This window comes from Triturus cristatus, chromosome 8 (genome assembly GCF_964204655.1).
Source record: "Triturus cristatus chromosome 8, aTriCri1.1, whole genome shotgun sequence".
In the NCBI taxonomy this organism is placed as follows: Eukaryota; Metazoa; Chordata; class Amphibia; order Caudata; family Salamandridae; genus Triturus; species Triturus cristatus.
In genome coordinates, this window is record NC_140591.1 from 1,300,709,304 (window position 1) to 1,300,726,331 (window position 17,028).

At 45.1% G+C, this 17,028-nt stretch overlaps 1 long non-coding RNA gene across 1 annotated transcript; it reads left to right on the forward strand.

Annotated features, from left to right (window-relative positions):
* Positions 1–1,168: 1,168 nt before the first annotated feature.
* LOC146805730 (uncharacterized) lies at positions 1,169–3,898 on the forward strand. The gene is made up of 3 exons (XR_014967499.1): positions 1,169–1,284; positions 2,563–2,940; positions 3,733–3,898. It is a non-coding gene; the product is annotated as an uncharacterized LOC146805730 (long non-coding RNA).
* Positions 3,899–17,028: the final 13,130 nt, after the last annotated feature.

Below are 17,028 nucleotides of genomic sequence, written 5' to 3' on the forward strand. Positions count from 1 at the left end.
AGTGGACTGCACTTTCACTACACAGTGGCCGCCATTAAGTAGTTCTGCGAGGGGGGTTGGACAGCTGGGAGGCGGAAAACACGTTAAGGGACATTGGAGGGAGGCGGGCCGTGGTGGTTCGCAGGGGCGAAGAAGGGGAAAAACGGCGGTAAGTGGAAAAAAGGAAAGTCCAAGGCAGAGGATGAAAAATTTAAAAAGGGAAGAGGATAGCAGAAAGAGAGAGCGAAAAAAAGTAGAAAGAAAGACAGCAAAAAGCTGAAAGAGAAACAGAAGGCAACCCTAGCAGCAGAGCAGTGATGATTTGACACTAGACCACCATGGATGAGGCGCAGGCAGGAGCCTGTGGGTGGAGAAGGGCCTCGAATTTAGTGATCTTCCTATGAAGTTTGTCAGTTTTGGCACAATGAAATTTAAACAGTGATGAGAACTTTACGTCACCCGTTGATTAAGAAGGGCAAAAACTCAGATCAACGTATGATTGCAACTCTGCGTGACCATATGAATGTTTTCACAGGGGTTGTTAATTACCGACACTCTCATAATATGTCGTAAACTTGTTATTAAAACCATTTCTATGTACCACTTGTAATTATGTTTAAAGAGATTTCCGGCACGGAAAATTTGCAAATTATAGCAAAGAAGCTGTTTGTTTGCATCGTGCCCGTTGTTCTACGTCACTTTGGCAAGTCACTATCCTTCCCGTTCTAGCAAGGGTTTCCGACTGCAGAAAAATGTTTTTCGTTTCTAAAGATCAGTATACATGACAGCCATCTTTGTCAATAAGGGTAGATCCTGGACACATATTTGTGTAGCATGGTTTTCTTTTGTGCTCTGTCCATTATGTGTCTTTTGAGATTTATTCAGCTTCACCAAAGGCATTTAAATTGAATTGACCTTTACATAGGGGTATAACAGGGAGCTCTGTGATTTATATAGCACATGCATAGTTTTGTGGGAATATATCATTGACCACATTAGCAGCTCGAGTTCAACCTCATATAAAAATATTTATCTTGCAGACCTTACATTTGAGTTGACCCCTGCCATTCTCGAAATAAAAAAAAAAGGGTCAACTGAGTGTGCTCGCTTATCAGCTACTGGACATTTACGTCTGTAACGATTTAGACATAAGTATATAGGGGGGCGTGGCTTGAGCCGCTGCAGAATGGCCGCGTCTAGCTGAGGCTCTGTGCATCGACCGGGACTGCCTCTCTTCACGGAGTGGTTGCAGGAGTTTGCGCACCATGAACTAAATATATTTGAAACGCGGGTGCGGGGGCACAGGTAGCTGTCTTTTTTGTCTAATTTAAGCTGCTCTTTGCCCCTGTTTTCCTCACGCTGCGTTCTCCTCAGAAGTTCTGGTAGCGCCCTCCATTTTGTTCGTAGCGGGATGCGGTGGTGATTAGTAGCACCCCTTATTCTGCCTGGTCTTTGGAAATGCTTCAGCCCTCTTCATTAGCCTGCTATTAATGACTTTGGGCCATATGTATCAAGGCATTTTGAGGTCGCAAATGCTACGATTTGCAAAAAAACAGTGTTTACGGTTGCAAAATACCCTTTTCCAATGTATAACAGAGTTTCACAATTTTAGCGTATACCTATTTTGCGAGCCCCACAATCTGCGAATAATATTTTGGGAAATCGCAAACACTGTAATGCAATAAGCGAATGTCGCAAAAATCTATGTCGCAAATAGCGAAATCGCAAACCTAGGTAACAAGAATTCGCAAATTGCGAATCTCCAAAATTCGAATATTTGCACCTGATTTTTACCACCAACTTAAACCAGGTGGTAACCGGGTGCAACCTATTTAAACATGCCCACAATGCCACAGGGACTTCTACAATGGCAGCCCTGTATGTGATAGCCAGGAGGATACGGATTCAAGCAGCAGCACAGAGGAGTAGGCATCAGGAACAGGTCTTCAGACTGTGCATCACTCTGTTCCAGCAGACAGAGGAAGAGATACATGTGAAGTATAGGCTTGGCTCAGCTACCATACTGGACTTGATTGCTTACCTAAAACCTATGCCTGAACACCCAACCCACATGACCCAAACCCTTCCACCAGATGTGCAGGTCCTATGTTCACTGCACTTACTGGCATCAGGGAGCTTCCGGGGGGTGATAGCGACAGCAGGAGGGGTCTCCCAGTGTTGCCTGTCTCACTTCTTCCATGCATTCTTGGATGCAATGGTACAGAGGCTACATCATCACATCACATTCCCTGCCACACAACAGGCATTGCAGCAAACCAAACTGGACTTCTACCAGATTGCCTAATTTCCCCATGTCATTGGTTACATAGATTGTATCATTCCATTCACTCAACATACAGGTCCTCTGCAATGCATAATATATCATAACTGATATAGCGACAAAATACTCTGGCTGTACACACGATTCCTTCATTTTTAAACACAGTGGGATATACACAAATCTCACTGACGGGGAATTTGGCGAGGGATACCTGATAGGTAAATGCATGTTAAGCACTCGTACATACAGTTAAGGGCTGAAGTGAGAGGTCAGTGATAAACCGTATGTCTTTCATCCTGTAGGTTACAGTGCATATGCAGTGCGCAAAATCATCCTCACACCGTACCTCAATCCGGCTAATCCAAGAGAGCGAAGATACAATTGCGCACACAAGTCAACGCGCTGTGTAATTGAACACACATTTGGTATACTGAAAAACAGGTTCCGCTGCTGGCATAAAAGTGGAGGAGCGCTACAAACGGCCCGAGACCTGCTGCAAGATTGTGGCTACTTGTGCCATGCTGCACAGTAATGCAACAAGAAAAGGCATACCAGTGGAACTCACAGATACAGAATCAGATGAGGATGAGGTACCAGGTCCATGTTGCAGACCAGCAGGTGGTGTAGGGGCAGCTGAGGGACAACAGAGATGTGATGCAATAACACACAACTATTTCTAGGTGAGTAATGATGACACAATGCACTTAATGATTTGAGAATGACTGTGTTTTAATGAACCTTAGCGTCAGGTAAATTGCATTCACACAGCCTACAAACACACTTTATGTGCGACACTTGCTGTTGCACATGTTATGTACACAGACGTGAGTAATGGGTTCACAAATGTTCATATGCCATGGGTTACTTCACCCATTAGCATTCAGCTGTTGCAACTCAGTTCATAACTTCCGTGCACGTCCTGCAGTTGCATGCTCAGGGTTCTGACTGCTCTCCCTTGAGGCATCTGATGGTGTTCCCTGGCTCACACTCCGCCGTCTGGCTTCTGAAATAGGTGGGGTAAAGCTGTTTCAGCTGGAGAGCTCCTCACAGGTTCCCTGGCCCCAGGAGACCTGTGCCACCTATGTTAGCTGTCTGCAGCTGGTCAACTGCATTAGTGATCTGCACCAAACCTTCAGCAACATCCTGACTGCAGTGTGCCATTTTTACCTGCATGGTCACTGTGGGTCGTGACAGTACCGATGTGGCATTTAACAAACGGTTGGCCGCCTTGCTATGTATATCCATACGGGTGAACAGATGTTGTTTTCCCCTGCGTCTGGATGCATGGTCCCTATTCATTGTGGCACAGAGTTCTTTAATTGCTCCAGTCATTTCCCTAATGCTGTCTGCACAGGCCTTATGTCCCTCATTGACTTTGTGATTAAGCTCTCTGAAGCCCTCCTTCATGTCTGTAGGTTATGATTAACAAGCACCAGATGCCTGTGTATTGACCTCATGCTTTTGGCTTGCAGGCGCTGGACCTTCACCATTGTGCCTTCCAGGCCAGAAAAAATGGAAGGATCCTCTCCTGCCTTTGAGCTGGTTTGTGCCCCTGGCCTGCGTCTCCTGCAACTCTCGTCCCTACGGCGCATAGGAGGCTGATCATGTTCCTGCCGCGCATGCTGTTCTTGCTCTGTATGTGCCTCATCCTCTATGGCTTTGGGTTCTCCGTCCAACACCGGTAGGGGAGGCAAAATGTGACGGTGTCTTGGTAGGACAAGTGCTGGCAGTGTTGTCTGCTCTGTGTCCTCTGCCCCTGCCTAGTCCTGTGTCTGTGCTGCCTCCTCCGTTTTGGTGTTGTCACCCTGTGTTTCAGGTTCAACTGTAAATACAAAAGCACTACTTATTGTGTGTTCTGATTTCCATTGTTCACTTAATAAATAGTTTTGCATTTTGGTTACCTAAGTGCTGTCTTACATTTTTGGCTTTACTATTTTGTGTCAACTGCTGATACATTGCTGTGTGTCATTGCTCAACTGTGTTATGCGTGTGACCACATCTCCCATGATAGATTGCTGGGTGGGGTGGAACATGTGGAATGGAGTTGCATTGTTACTTCGTGGTTTGGGCATTCCTGAGTGTGTCATTAAGTTGGTAATGTGTCAGGGCTGATTTAGCATGCTTCTTACCTTGTCTGGTGTTGGGCGTGTCAGAGCTATCGATGTCTGCCACCCCGCTGATGCTTTCAGGCTGTAGGGTGGACTCCACCAACTCCTCAAGGGATGTAGATTTAGGCTCTGTGGATGTACCCCCACCAGTTTTCTTTGCCTCCGCAAGCATGGTGGCAACCTTGTCCTTGGACCTTGATCGCATGTCATACCAGCTCTTGCGTTGGTCACTAATGGAGGGCTGTGTTACACCTATGGCATTCACCTTGACCTGTATGTCCAGTCAGATTTTGCGCTTTTGAGACTCAGGGACATTCAGGGATTTCGTGCCAAACAGCAACTCATGGCTATTAACCATCTCCTCAATGAGTACCTCCTGCTCATTCTTACTGAATTTGTGTTTTCTTTTCCTCCCCGCTGCCTCCTTATCATTCTCCTGTGGGTCCATTGTGTAATGGTGGTGTTGCAGTTCAGGGTGGTTTGCTTCTCCTCCCAGCCTCTGACACAGCCTCAGGCAATCAGGAACAGCATGGGCTGTCACACTTCCTGGGTGTGATGTCATCAAGCTGCACCTGAATTGCGGATTCGCTAATTTCGCGATTTCTTAATAGTGAATTTGCTAATAAGGAATTGCTATTTGGGAGATCGCTATTTGATTTTGAGAATTTTAAGGAATTGTTGAATCTTTGCGTAAATAAATTACATCACGTTTTGCGATTCTCAATTAGCGATTCGCTAAAATTCGCTATTTTAGGATCGCAAATCACATTTTCGAGACATATGCCCCTTTATGATATATTTGAGCTGTTTTTGATTTCTCTTTGCCTTTTTTTTTAAAAAACCTCAGCTCCAATTTGGTCATTAGAGACACTTCTGTTTGCGCAGTGCTGAAGCAAAATTGCAAGATAGAGGTTTTTGTCTCATTTTGCCTTCTAGCAGTTTTTATAGGTTTAACATTCCATTCCTATATACTGCTTGCCTCTTGAGGCTTTGCCATATCAATACATATTTTGCTTCATGTTCATGGAGACCCTCTCCTTCCTCAGTCAGAAGAGTGCCTCTGCCAATATGTCTTCCCTCAGCAAGGACTCTACTACTGCTGCCTCCAATCGTCAAAAGAAGGAACCTAACTCCCCTACTAAATCTCCTCTACACATTACATTGGATGACTTCATGGAGGAGCAAAAGCTTATAAAACCATTTGTGATTGACACTAACTCTATGCTTCAGAGGCTAGATGAAAAGTGGTCTAATGTAGATTCGAGAGTGTCCGCGGTGGAACAGAAGATTAGTGACACTCAGGATGTGATTCCTCAGGTTACAGCTATGTCTAAAGAAATTGCTCTTCTCAAAATGCAAACGGAGGACCTGGAAATTCGCAATAGGCATAATAACCTTCTAATTGATGGTATTCCTGAGGGAGAGGAGGGGTCGGAGATGCTCACCTTTTTAAAAATACACATTCCTAAAATTGTTGGTCTCAAGGATGACACCACTCTTAATCTGCAACGTGCCCATCGCATTGGTCCTAAACCTGGAGGTTCCCCTTCTACTTCATCAGTCAATCGCCCTAGAGTGTAATTGATCTTTTTCTGGAGTACACTGAACTGTTAATGGTTCTCCCAGTGGCAGGGCAAAGAAAGCAGATGTTCTGGTCCGGTCAAAGAGTTTTTCTTTCTCAGGATGTGGCCTGTGCTACTGCTGCGCGTTGCAAGGAGTTCCTTTCTTTTTGCCTTGCCCTTCGATCCATGAATGCTAGATACGGTCTGGTGCACCCTTACTTTTTTAAAGTCACTTATAAAGAAAGAACCTACTCATTTGATCATCCCGAAGATCTAAGACAATTTATTTTTTGCCATAAAGGAGAAGAAATGGACTTTGGAAAAACTTGGGCACCTTCTCCTTTGCTATGTTTTAGTCTCTCTGGCATAACTTCTCCCTATTTACTGGCTCTGGTGCTATTCGTTTTTTTCGATGTTGCTTGTTGTTTAACCGCTGGTTGCTGCAGTTTGTCTGCCTTCTCTGGAAGTTTTTCCTTATTACCTATTTGATTCATTTCTACAGAAGTCTCCTGTCTCGTACTGACTCCCTTCCTTGATGTTTCCTCCTTCCTGCCCTCCCATCCCGCTCCTAATGTTCATAGTTACTCCCCATGTGTGGTAAGTGTTAATTTTTTCATCAAGTACCCTTGTTACATATGTTTGCTTGTTGCTACATTTATCATTTTTATGTCATATATGTTATCGTTATTTCCCTGGCTGCCGCTTCTTATTAGGTTCCCCTTTTTCCTACTTTTCTATCTAGTGTTCCTTGTTGTTTCTTGTTGTCCTCGCTGGCTCTGTCATCTGACTTCCTTTGTGGCTCCCCGCTTCTTCATGATATCCCCTTCAGTCTGGATATGTATCCTGTCTTTCTTGGCTGAAGTCTCTTGGCTTCTCGTCAACTTCTCTTTATCTATCATTTATATTCTCTTCCTTCTCTTCTTTCTCTTTCTCTCCCACTCCTATTTCCCTTATTCTGTTTCTTCCTCTTTGTCTTCTGGCTCCTTTCTTCCTATCTCTTTCTCTAATTTATCATCTTTGACTACTCCCTTTCTTTTCGTAACTCCTACTTTTTATTCCTTTCACATCCTTTTTTCCTATCTGTTTTTACTGCAAAGTTATTATTTGTTGACTTCAAATTTCTGCATGTTGCGTTTCCAATTTTTTCAATTTTAAAATACTCATGGAACAGATGATAGGTCATTTTTCCTCCATAGGTTTATGGAAGATGTACTTGAGGCACTTGCAATGGAGTGATTCTCTTTGTTTGGGGTTTCAGCTTTATGTGCCTTTGCATTAGCCAACATATCAAGCAGGGTGACACCCCTCTTGCCTTTGCCAGAGGTCTTTGCTGTGAACTAACCCCCTGCCGATCATTGGCTTACTCGTTTCAGTCCTTGCTACCAGGGACAATGGCTGTCTTATAGTAAACATTTTTATGTCAAATCAGAGAGGCAACATACAAAACATTTAAACAAAATTCATGAAATTGTTCCAAACAAATTAGGGAGGCAGTCAAATAGGAAATCACAATATCAGACCCATCATGTTACTTTAAATAGAAATTCTTGGATGAGTTAGCAAGCAAGGCTTTGACATGGGATGATAGCACAATACATAGCACAATACATAGATTTGGCTCATCTTTCACTTGTTTCTGATTTAATGATTAGTACACAAATCTTGTCATGTTATGCAAATATCCTTGAAAAGCATAGTAACAAAGGGATCCTCGCAGCGTATTTCTTAATTCATCAATACATTGCGTCAAAACTCATAGCCCACATACTAGTAGAGACAGCCAAGTAATTGTAAAGTGCATAAACATCATTTCTTTCTATAGCATACCCATGCCATTTCAATCTACAAGTTTGGTCCCTTAAGTTGTATACGTGGCCTAATCATTATCACAATACTTGTGGGTAGTGGGAAAGCAACTAATGAAATAATCACGTATTTGCAATATTTAAAACATTTTGAGAAAGAGGGAGAAATCACTTAGTCCCTTTTTAAGTTAGTATTAGAGCTTTCCATATTAAGCCTGACTTTCACAAAACTGTTGCAGATGTTCACAAAATGACCCACCACAAATTTACAATCATGAAAAGACAAAACATTACCTCACCATATATGTCACTAATATTATTGTTTTACAAAAAGGAAGGGGACTGATACAATTTAGGACCAAAGAGGTTGGAATCTATTAAACAGTACAGTGAAATGATGCCTCTTGGACCATGAATTCTCTAATGCTATTAAGTACGTAGGTCTAAACTTTTTTCCTCCGTACCTGTTCAACAAATGAACTGGAGTTTTCGTTTCTATTTGAACTGTTGGGTAAACAAGCAAACATTAATTATTCAAAATACTCAATACTCAATATTTTGTATTTCATCAATACAAATTTACTTCATACTTTTGTTCTTTCTTTTTTTTAGTTTCAAAAGTGGAATACATATGTTTTCATTCTTCAGAATATACTCCTGAGTGTATTTTGGACGCTATTTGCATTGCTAATGAAAGTCTTGCGCAGTGCGAGGTAGATGTTGTAGGTGACAAGTTTTAAATGCGAAACATTTTTTAGGGGGGCATTGTCGATTGTGTATGTAAAAGACAGATTGAAACATCAGTTTTCTCTGCCTCCTTTACTTTACCTGAACCCCAAAGGTGCTATATTGCCACTGTTGTTGTTTTAATTGAACACAAAAATACATCTACCGTTATATTTAAGCACTTGAGGATATGCTATGACACAATCATTTTATTGAAATGATGCATCTTGGACCATGAATTCTCTAATCCTATTAAGTACATAGGTCTAAACTTTTTACCTCCATATCTGTTCAACAAATGTACTGGAGTTCTCGTTTCTACTTAAACTGGTGGGTAAACAAGCAAACATTAATTATTCAAAATACTCAGTGCTCAATATTTTGTATTTCATCAATACGAATTTACTTCATTCTTTTGTTATTTCTTTTTTTTAGTTTCAAAAGTGGAATACATATGTTTTCATTCTGATACTACTTTGCATATTAGTGCATGATTGTGATACAATAAAACCTCTATATACAGTGCATGGGAAACGAAATACAGAAAATATTATTTACAAACATTGCATGAACAGTGTCATAAAACAGAAAGCTCCTACTTCATTATAATCATGTATCGGGATAATGTACCCTACTTATCCTCGATACTTATTCCATAGACGGTCCAGATAGTGTGGAGGTCAGAGAGCGCCTTAGTGCATTTTATGTCAGTTTAGACCACCATCGGTTGGCTAAACTTTAAATATCTATAGTTTCTTTGCAATTTGGTATGGCAATCTTATTGGCCTCGTGAAGTGGAGGGGTAAGGGGAGGGTGTGCCAACACGTTTCAACCTTCGTGTAGGGACCAAGAGGATTCAAAGAAGGTCTTCCTCAGGGCTGGAAACTTCTGTGTAGGACACTGAGATTTAAGAGATTAAAGCAAGTGTTACTCTTTTATTTTGGATAGTGATGTGTAATTAAAGAACTTTGAGCCACCAACCATACATGTTAGCCATACCTATTGTAAGTCGGGACAGTCTTCTCAATAGGGTTTGGGTGTCATTTTGCCACAGAAAGATACCAATTTCGCTTTTTTGTGTGCTTGCTGCCTGTGGGCAAAAATGGGTAGTCTTGTCAGGCACTGATCATTGAGGTAAATAAAATTTACGCTAAACGCGTCTATCATAATGCGTGCAAGATGGAAGCACACAATACTTATGTTTCAAGATGAAATAGATGTGTGGAATTATTTAAAGGTTAATAGGTGAGGTGTGCGATTGAAAACCATCGCATTTTGTTGCACGGGACTTCTGGTCTGCGTTGGTGATATTTATAAGATAGCTGTCTTTCACCCTGGTGTAGCGGTATTAAGGAATGCTCTAATAATAGTGCCGCATGCGACCCATCTTCATGTGGATTTTTGTTGATACTAGAATTCTGTTACCTTGAGCGCTGCCTCGAACCCGATGTCCAGGGCAGGGTACTCGTGCTTCACCGCACATGTCTGGCTGCTTCGGCGATCTGGTCACTTCTTCCAACTTCCGTGTTTGTCACGTGGTTGACATTAATCCATTCTCTTTTACTTTGGATGCGTATGCACGCTCTCTGCGTGGTGACGTGCTGTCTGCTAGAGGTTGCCTGGCTTCCGGTTTGTTTTGCCATAGCTACGGGGTCACTTGTGGAGTCGCTTATGTCCTCGGGTCACCGATGGCATTGATTGTACAGAATCATTAGATGGCATACAACTGCATCGATGACACTGATTGTGCAGGAGCAATAGATGGCGTATAGCTACAGTGAGGCCTGGATGCCTTCCGATCGTTTTCAGTGCGCATATTGGAATTCAAAAGCAATGCATAATCTCCGAGAGTTCATTCAGTCCATTGTCTATAGTACCCATTTTTAGAATATATTTTGCTTCAAAATAATTCCACACATCTATTTCATCTTGAAACATAAGCATTGTATGCTTCCATCTTGCACGCATTACGATAGACGCGTATGGTGTAAATTTTATTCACCTCAATGATCAGTGCCTGACAAGACTACCCATTTTCACCCACAGGCAGCAAGCGCTCAAAAACCCTATTGAGAAGACTGTGCCGATTTACAATAAGTATGGCTAACATGTATGGTTGGCAGCTCAAAAGTTCTTTAATTACACATCACTATCCAGAATAAAAGAGTAACACTCACTTTAATCTGTTAAATCTCAATGTCCTACACCGAAGTTCCCAGCCCTGAAGAAGACCTTCTTTGAATCCTCTTGGTCCCCACACGAAGGTCGAAATGCTTCGGCACACCCTCCTCTTACCCCTCCACTTCACGAGGCCAAGAGTATCGCCATACCAAATTGCAAAGAAACTCTGGACATTTAAAGTTCAGCCAACCAATGTTGGTCGAAACTGACATAAAATGCACTAAGGCGCTCTCTGACCTCCTCACTATCTGGACCATCTATTGAATAAGTATCGAGGATAAGTAGGGTACAATATCCTGAGACATGATTATAATGAAGTCGGACCTTTCTGATTTCTGACACTGTTCATGCAATGCTTGTAAATAATACTTTCTGTATTTTGTTTCCCATGCACTGTATATGGAGTTTTTATTGTATCACAATCATGCACTAATATGCAAAGTAGTCTCAAAATGAAAACATATGTATCCCACTTTTGAAACAAAAAAAAGAAAAAACAAAAGTATGAAGTAAATTTCTATTGATGAAATACAAAATATTGAGTATTGAGTATTTTGAATAACTAATTTTTGCATGTTTACCCACCAGTTTAAGTAGAAACGAGAACTCCAGTTCATTTGTTGAACAGATACGGTGGTAAAAAGTTTAGACCTACATACTTAATAGGATTAGAGAATTCATGGTCGAAGAGGCATCATTTCACTAATATTATTGTGTCATAGCATATTCTCAAGAGCTTAAATATAAAGGTAGATGTATTTTTGTGTTCAATTAAAACAACAACCGTAGAAATATAGCACCTTTGGGGTTCAGGTAAAGGAAAGGAGGCAGAGAAAACTGATGTTTCAATCTGTCTTTTACATATACCATCGACAATGCCCCCCTAAAAAATGTTTGGCATTTAAAACCTGTCACCTACAACATCTACCTCGCACTGCGCAAGACTGTCATTAGCAATGTAAATGGCATCCAAAATACACTCAGGAGTATATTCTCAAGAATGTGTGATAACTACCACAAGAGTAGCTTATCGCAACTCACCACATTGCAGTCCATCGTGGGAAAATAACCCCTCCATAACGCGGCATGCAGAAGCCGGTGGCACCATGCGATAGTCCCACAATAATACGCAACGTCGCAAAAACGCGAAACACCAACGCCAAAGAAATTACGATTATGCCAATCGCGACACTAAAACCAGCAAGAACTAGCCACAGGTCTGCAATTCCCATGTGTCATGCGGGAAAATGCACCATAAAAGCCACGGAAATAAAAGGGAGAAAAAAAGCAACTGTGTAGCACCATGGATGCACCCGGACCAAGTGCAGAGGACAACGCGAACCCCACAAGCCCCACAAGCCACTAGCAAGGAACAACGAGGTCAGGGAAGGATAAGGAGAAGAGTGAGAGGAAGACGGGGTGCAGTCAGCAGGAAAAGCAGATCAGCGTCACGGAGGTGACAGAACACTACCATCAACTGACACACTATTAAACCACCGTGAATGCAGTCGGAGTGTCGAGGGGGTCAACGGAGGCGCTTGCATGATGTGAAATGCCAAACCAAGCAAAAACCTGCGGCCAACAGGAAGGCAGCAACAGCAACAGGAGGTGGGAGTCCTGCACCACAGGAGGAGCTGGAGGAAACTGAGGCCACAGTCATCAGTGCGGAGACGCTGCAAGGAGGCGGGAGTCAGGACACAGCCCGAGAGGACCTGACACAACAGAGTGAGTAACGACCAGGGACTGGGGGGACTGGGGGAGATGGGCACAATGGCACACATGCACAACGATGTGGACCACAGTGCACACCCACAATGACCCTGGAACATGTCCCTCCTCCCCATGGCACACGGCAGCACACACACATTGACGACAATGTGCCACAAAGTGCAACAACGACACTACAGAACAGAGCACACAACTGGCTATGCTCATGCGCTGAAACATGCCAACCACTTCTAACAGAGCAGGAAACTGTGTGAAGGAAATGTACTCGTACAAACCCACATCCATCATGCAGTTCAAATGTCCACTGTCCCGCATCAAAATCCAGCACCTCCCAAACAGTCACAATGCACATAGTCATACAGTCTGCATATAAACAGGGACAATGCGCCAACATACATGTCGACACAATGTCAACATGCATCTCCCCTTTACATTGTAGAGGGACAAACAACACCTTCAGCAGAGCAGACCAGACTACCCATCAGTGATGCTGGAGAGGGCCATACCACCATTGGTACCGATGCCCTAGAACAGCCAATGGACATCTTAGACAACCCACCCCCAGGAGCAAGGCAGCCAAGCCACACAGAGGAGACCCCAGCCCCTGCAGAGACCTCACAGCAGGAAGCACCCGCCACCGCGGCTGGCTCCCAACACGTCACCTAGGCGCACATTGCATTCCAATGCCAAATGTCAGAATGACAAAAGGAGGTGGCCAAACAGGTGTGGGTGGGGTCTAAACCCATGGAACACGAACTAGACCACATGCGTGGTTGTCTAATTCCCCTCAGGGACCACCTACACCACGGCAAGGAGACCCACACTGCGACAGAGACACATTCATGCATGTGCACATTTACAGTACTGAACCTCGCCCAGAGGCACGCAATTATCAGTCACACACACACGCTGGACATGCATACGACGGCCCAGTACACTCCTCTAACGTATTGAGTGGGTGACGAAAAAAGATACATGTCCAAGGTCAAACACGCTACCTGCAGTGACATGTTGGCGTCCGCTGTACACAATACAAGGTAATGTTGTCAGGCCCGGGGCTCTCATGCATACATTATGAACACAAGGGCACACGTAGATAGTTAGTGGAACTGGCCACGGGCATGTGCGCCCGGCCCCTTTATTGGCAGGACCACATGTACAGTGACGCCTGTGCCGGATGTGTGTAGAGTGAGTTTAAGCCAGCCCGCAAGGGGTTGTTGGTGCTGGCAAAAACGTGAACAGTGAACAGCAGTAAAACAGAAACAGAAAACACCAGTGTTAGAAATGGGATTTCTGGCTGGCTAAGGCGTGCGCCAAAGCCAGGCAGAAACCACCACTCTAGTCAGGGCAAGGAAGTTACACACCAAAGATAACCCCTGCTCACCCCCTTGGTAGCTTGGCACGAGCAGTCAGGCTTATCCCAGAGGCAATGTGTAAAGCGTTTGCGCGCGCACCCAGCGACAACACCCTAGACCCACCACAAAAGAAACTCCACACAAGGTTATATATAAAAAAATAGCCTTTGTATTATAATAAACACATTAGATGATATCACATAATTTACACTGTGCCAATTTTACAGGGGACTATTTACACAAGACAGGGTCACATGGACCACTGTCAGAATTAGCACAAATCACCAATTGTAAATGAAGAACATATACCAACTGTAACACAAATTATAACTGGACAGCACAAATATTATCTACTGGAGCAATAATGACCTCAGCATGACCACAATAGAATCAGGTATAAAGCCTATCCTGTATACATCACAGGGGCCTAAACACATTATGCAATCTCTCTCAAGTCTAACGCATTAGACCCTTCCTCCTAGGTATAATTACACTAGGGGCGTACATCACACAGGGAAGTATAATCTCCCTAACATAAACCAAAACAGGTAACCAACCTCCTATGCAGAAATCATATCTAGAGGTATAAAACACAGGGTGCGCAAACATACTACACACGGTACATTTCCTAACACCCAAAGCATTAAACCACCTCCTATGCAGAAATCATATCTAGAGCTATTAAACACAGGGTGCGCAAAACATACTACACACGGTACATTTCCTAACACCCAAAGCATTAAACCACCTCCTATGCAGAAGTCAAATTTTTAGAAATAGAAATAGGCCTAAAGGCAGTGCACATTACGCAAACTTACACATGTAGACATAACCATGTACCCTAGGTGAGGGCACAACACAGAAAACTGTCCCCAGGCCAACTTGGCCTCTCAGGGGCTCAAACGCCCTTCTTCCAAAATGTCAGGGCTGGGCTGCGCAGGCAGCCAGGGAAGAATGCGCAAAGGCACCGCCTAAACGTGGCACTGCCCACTACTTGCTGGGCAGCTGTGGATAGAACTATAGGCTGGGCACTCAGTTGCCCATTAAACAAATGTGTCCCCTTCGTGGGAGCCATGGGGCTCTGGAAAACAATTAGCCATACGTTGGAGCCTTCTGGCTCTGGACATAAACATGCCGTAGGGAGCACACGGGCTCCTGAAATAACTATGTGCAAAACTGGGGGTAGCACGGACCCTCAAGGACCCCACTGGGACCCTTTCAATCCAAATACGGCCCCACGTGGCCGCAACCCGCATTCGGCGGCGAAGCTGTGGCGAACAGTAAAGACTCACAGTGCCTGTGGGGCCCTACTCGGGGACTCACACTTTGAAACTGACCCCAAGTCCCACTTCGGGACTTCTAACTTCTGGTGACCCCGCGTTGCAGCTGCCCAGTGACAAGAAGGGGCAGCTGTGACAACCATGTGGAGCCCCACTCACCGGGAGTACTGCAGCCGCGCCGACTCCGCTCCACTCTTCTTTCGGGTGTCGGCTGCAGCATTCGCGGGGCTCTCACCGTGATCACGGGAGCCTCGCCTCCAGACCGGCTGCTTGCTCCCTTGGTGGGGTGGGCTCCCGCCTGGGTCTCTCGATGCGGCGCTTCCTGGAACACAGGCACGGCTTCGCCTGTGTTCTGACCGCCGCTTCTCTTCTGGGCTCCTCTCAAGTCCCGCCCACAACCAAGGCTGCCGAGTTCTACTTCCGGGACGCCGTGGGCAGCGCGGCGGCCCTCCGGGTTTTGGTGGCTCCTTCTGGCAGCAGTACGGGGTGGGCTCCCGTTTTGAGTGAAGTCACCTGCGGTGTGGGCACCCGCTAGAGGGATATGTTCAATAAAAGTTGCCTGCGGGGTGGGCACCCGCCAGAAGTATTTGAAAATTACAGCGAATACGCGGGGTGGGCTCCCGCCTACAAAGCAAAGGGAAACGGCGGCAGAAACGCGGGGTAGGCACCCGTCTGCTCAGATATGCTAAAAAGCAGCCGTGATGCGGGGTGTGCACCCGCTTCCTGGAATATAGGGGATTATGGGGGAATCTCCACGCCGGGGATTCCCTTTTCCAATGGATCGCAGCTCCGTGCTGCAATTGAGATGGTAAGCGCTGCTTCTCAGCTATAGAGAGCAAAGCGTTCTTCAAAAGTAGATGCCAAACGCTCCCAAGGCCGCTAGAGTTAAAGTCCAGGGTCAGGAATGGCGTGCTCTTCCCAGCAATAAAGAGCAAAGCGCCCCTTCAAAGTAGAGGCCAAGTTTTGGGGGGCACAAGGCTGGGCTCAGGCAGGCCAGCACACAGGGCCCTCCAGCAGAGAGGCAGTCCCCTGGGTGGTTCCTCCTGGAGCCCAGCCGCAGCAGCCCCCAGCGTCAGGATCAGAGCAACAGAACCCTTTACATGGGGTCACAGCCCCTTTTTATATACACATTTCCTTTGTTTCCAAGGTGCAGGGAAGGGGCTAACCAGATGCAACTGGTTCCTGAGCACTTTGTTCTGCTCAGCCCCTCTCCCTATTCACAGGATAGGCTAGGCACATCAGTCGGACCACAGGGGGTGGAGCCAGCATTGTTTAGGGAAGGCCCAGCCCAATTCAGGTTCCAGGTGCACTCCTCCCACCCATCTGGATGTAAATCTCCCTATTCACCACTGGGGCAGACTCATCCTGACTCCTGGAGCCAGGCACACCAACCAATCACAAGCCAGACAGTCACTTCACATTTATTACCCAGACATGCCAGGTTCTAGAAGTGGCACTTCTACACTAGACACAGTAATGCCGCACATATCATTGTGCAGCATTCAATCTCACAAATTCTCACATACCAAACTCGACCCTGCACTCCCCACGCATCAGGAACTACCATGGACACACACATTCCCCATGCATTCCTATGGGAGGGCAGGTCAGTCTCCCTCAATGTAACACAGAGCGCACGCACTTTACACGGGGATACAGTGCTAAAGTGCCTAGAGGCCTACAACTATTAACACTACATAGGGACCAAGGCTAAGATAAATGCAAAGAGTTTAGGGGTGAACCTGCTAAAAGGGCCTGGTCCAACAACCAGCATAACAGAGACAACAGCGGAGCATCATGGAGGTAGCCCAAGCAAGTACAGAGGTCACCCAATATGCAAACAGAAGTGTCTGTGAGTTGCAGTGCACTGAGTTTGGGGCACCTGGAGTGCCAAGCAGGGTATAAGGCAGATGATGGCATCCACCACAGGTGTGAGCAACTCAGTTAGTCTGCCAGTATGACTGTTTTGACTTTTGCAGGTGGCGGTTGGACATTCCCTGGTGTTGGGTCTGTGAGGTTGGTG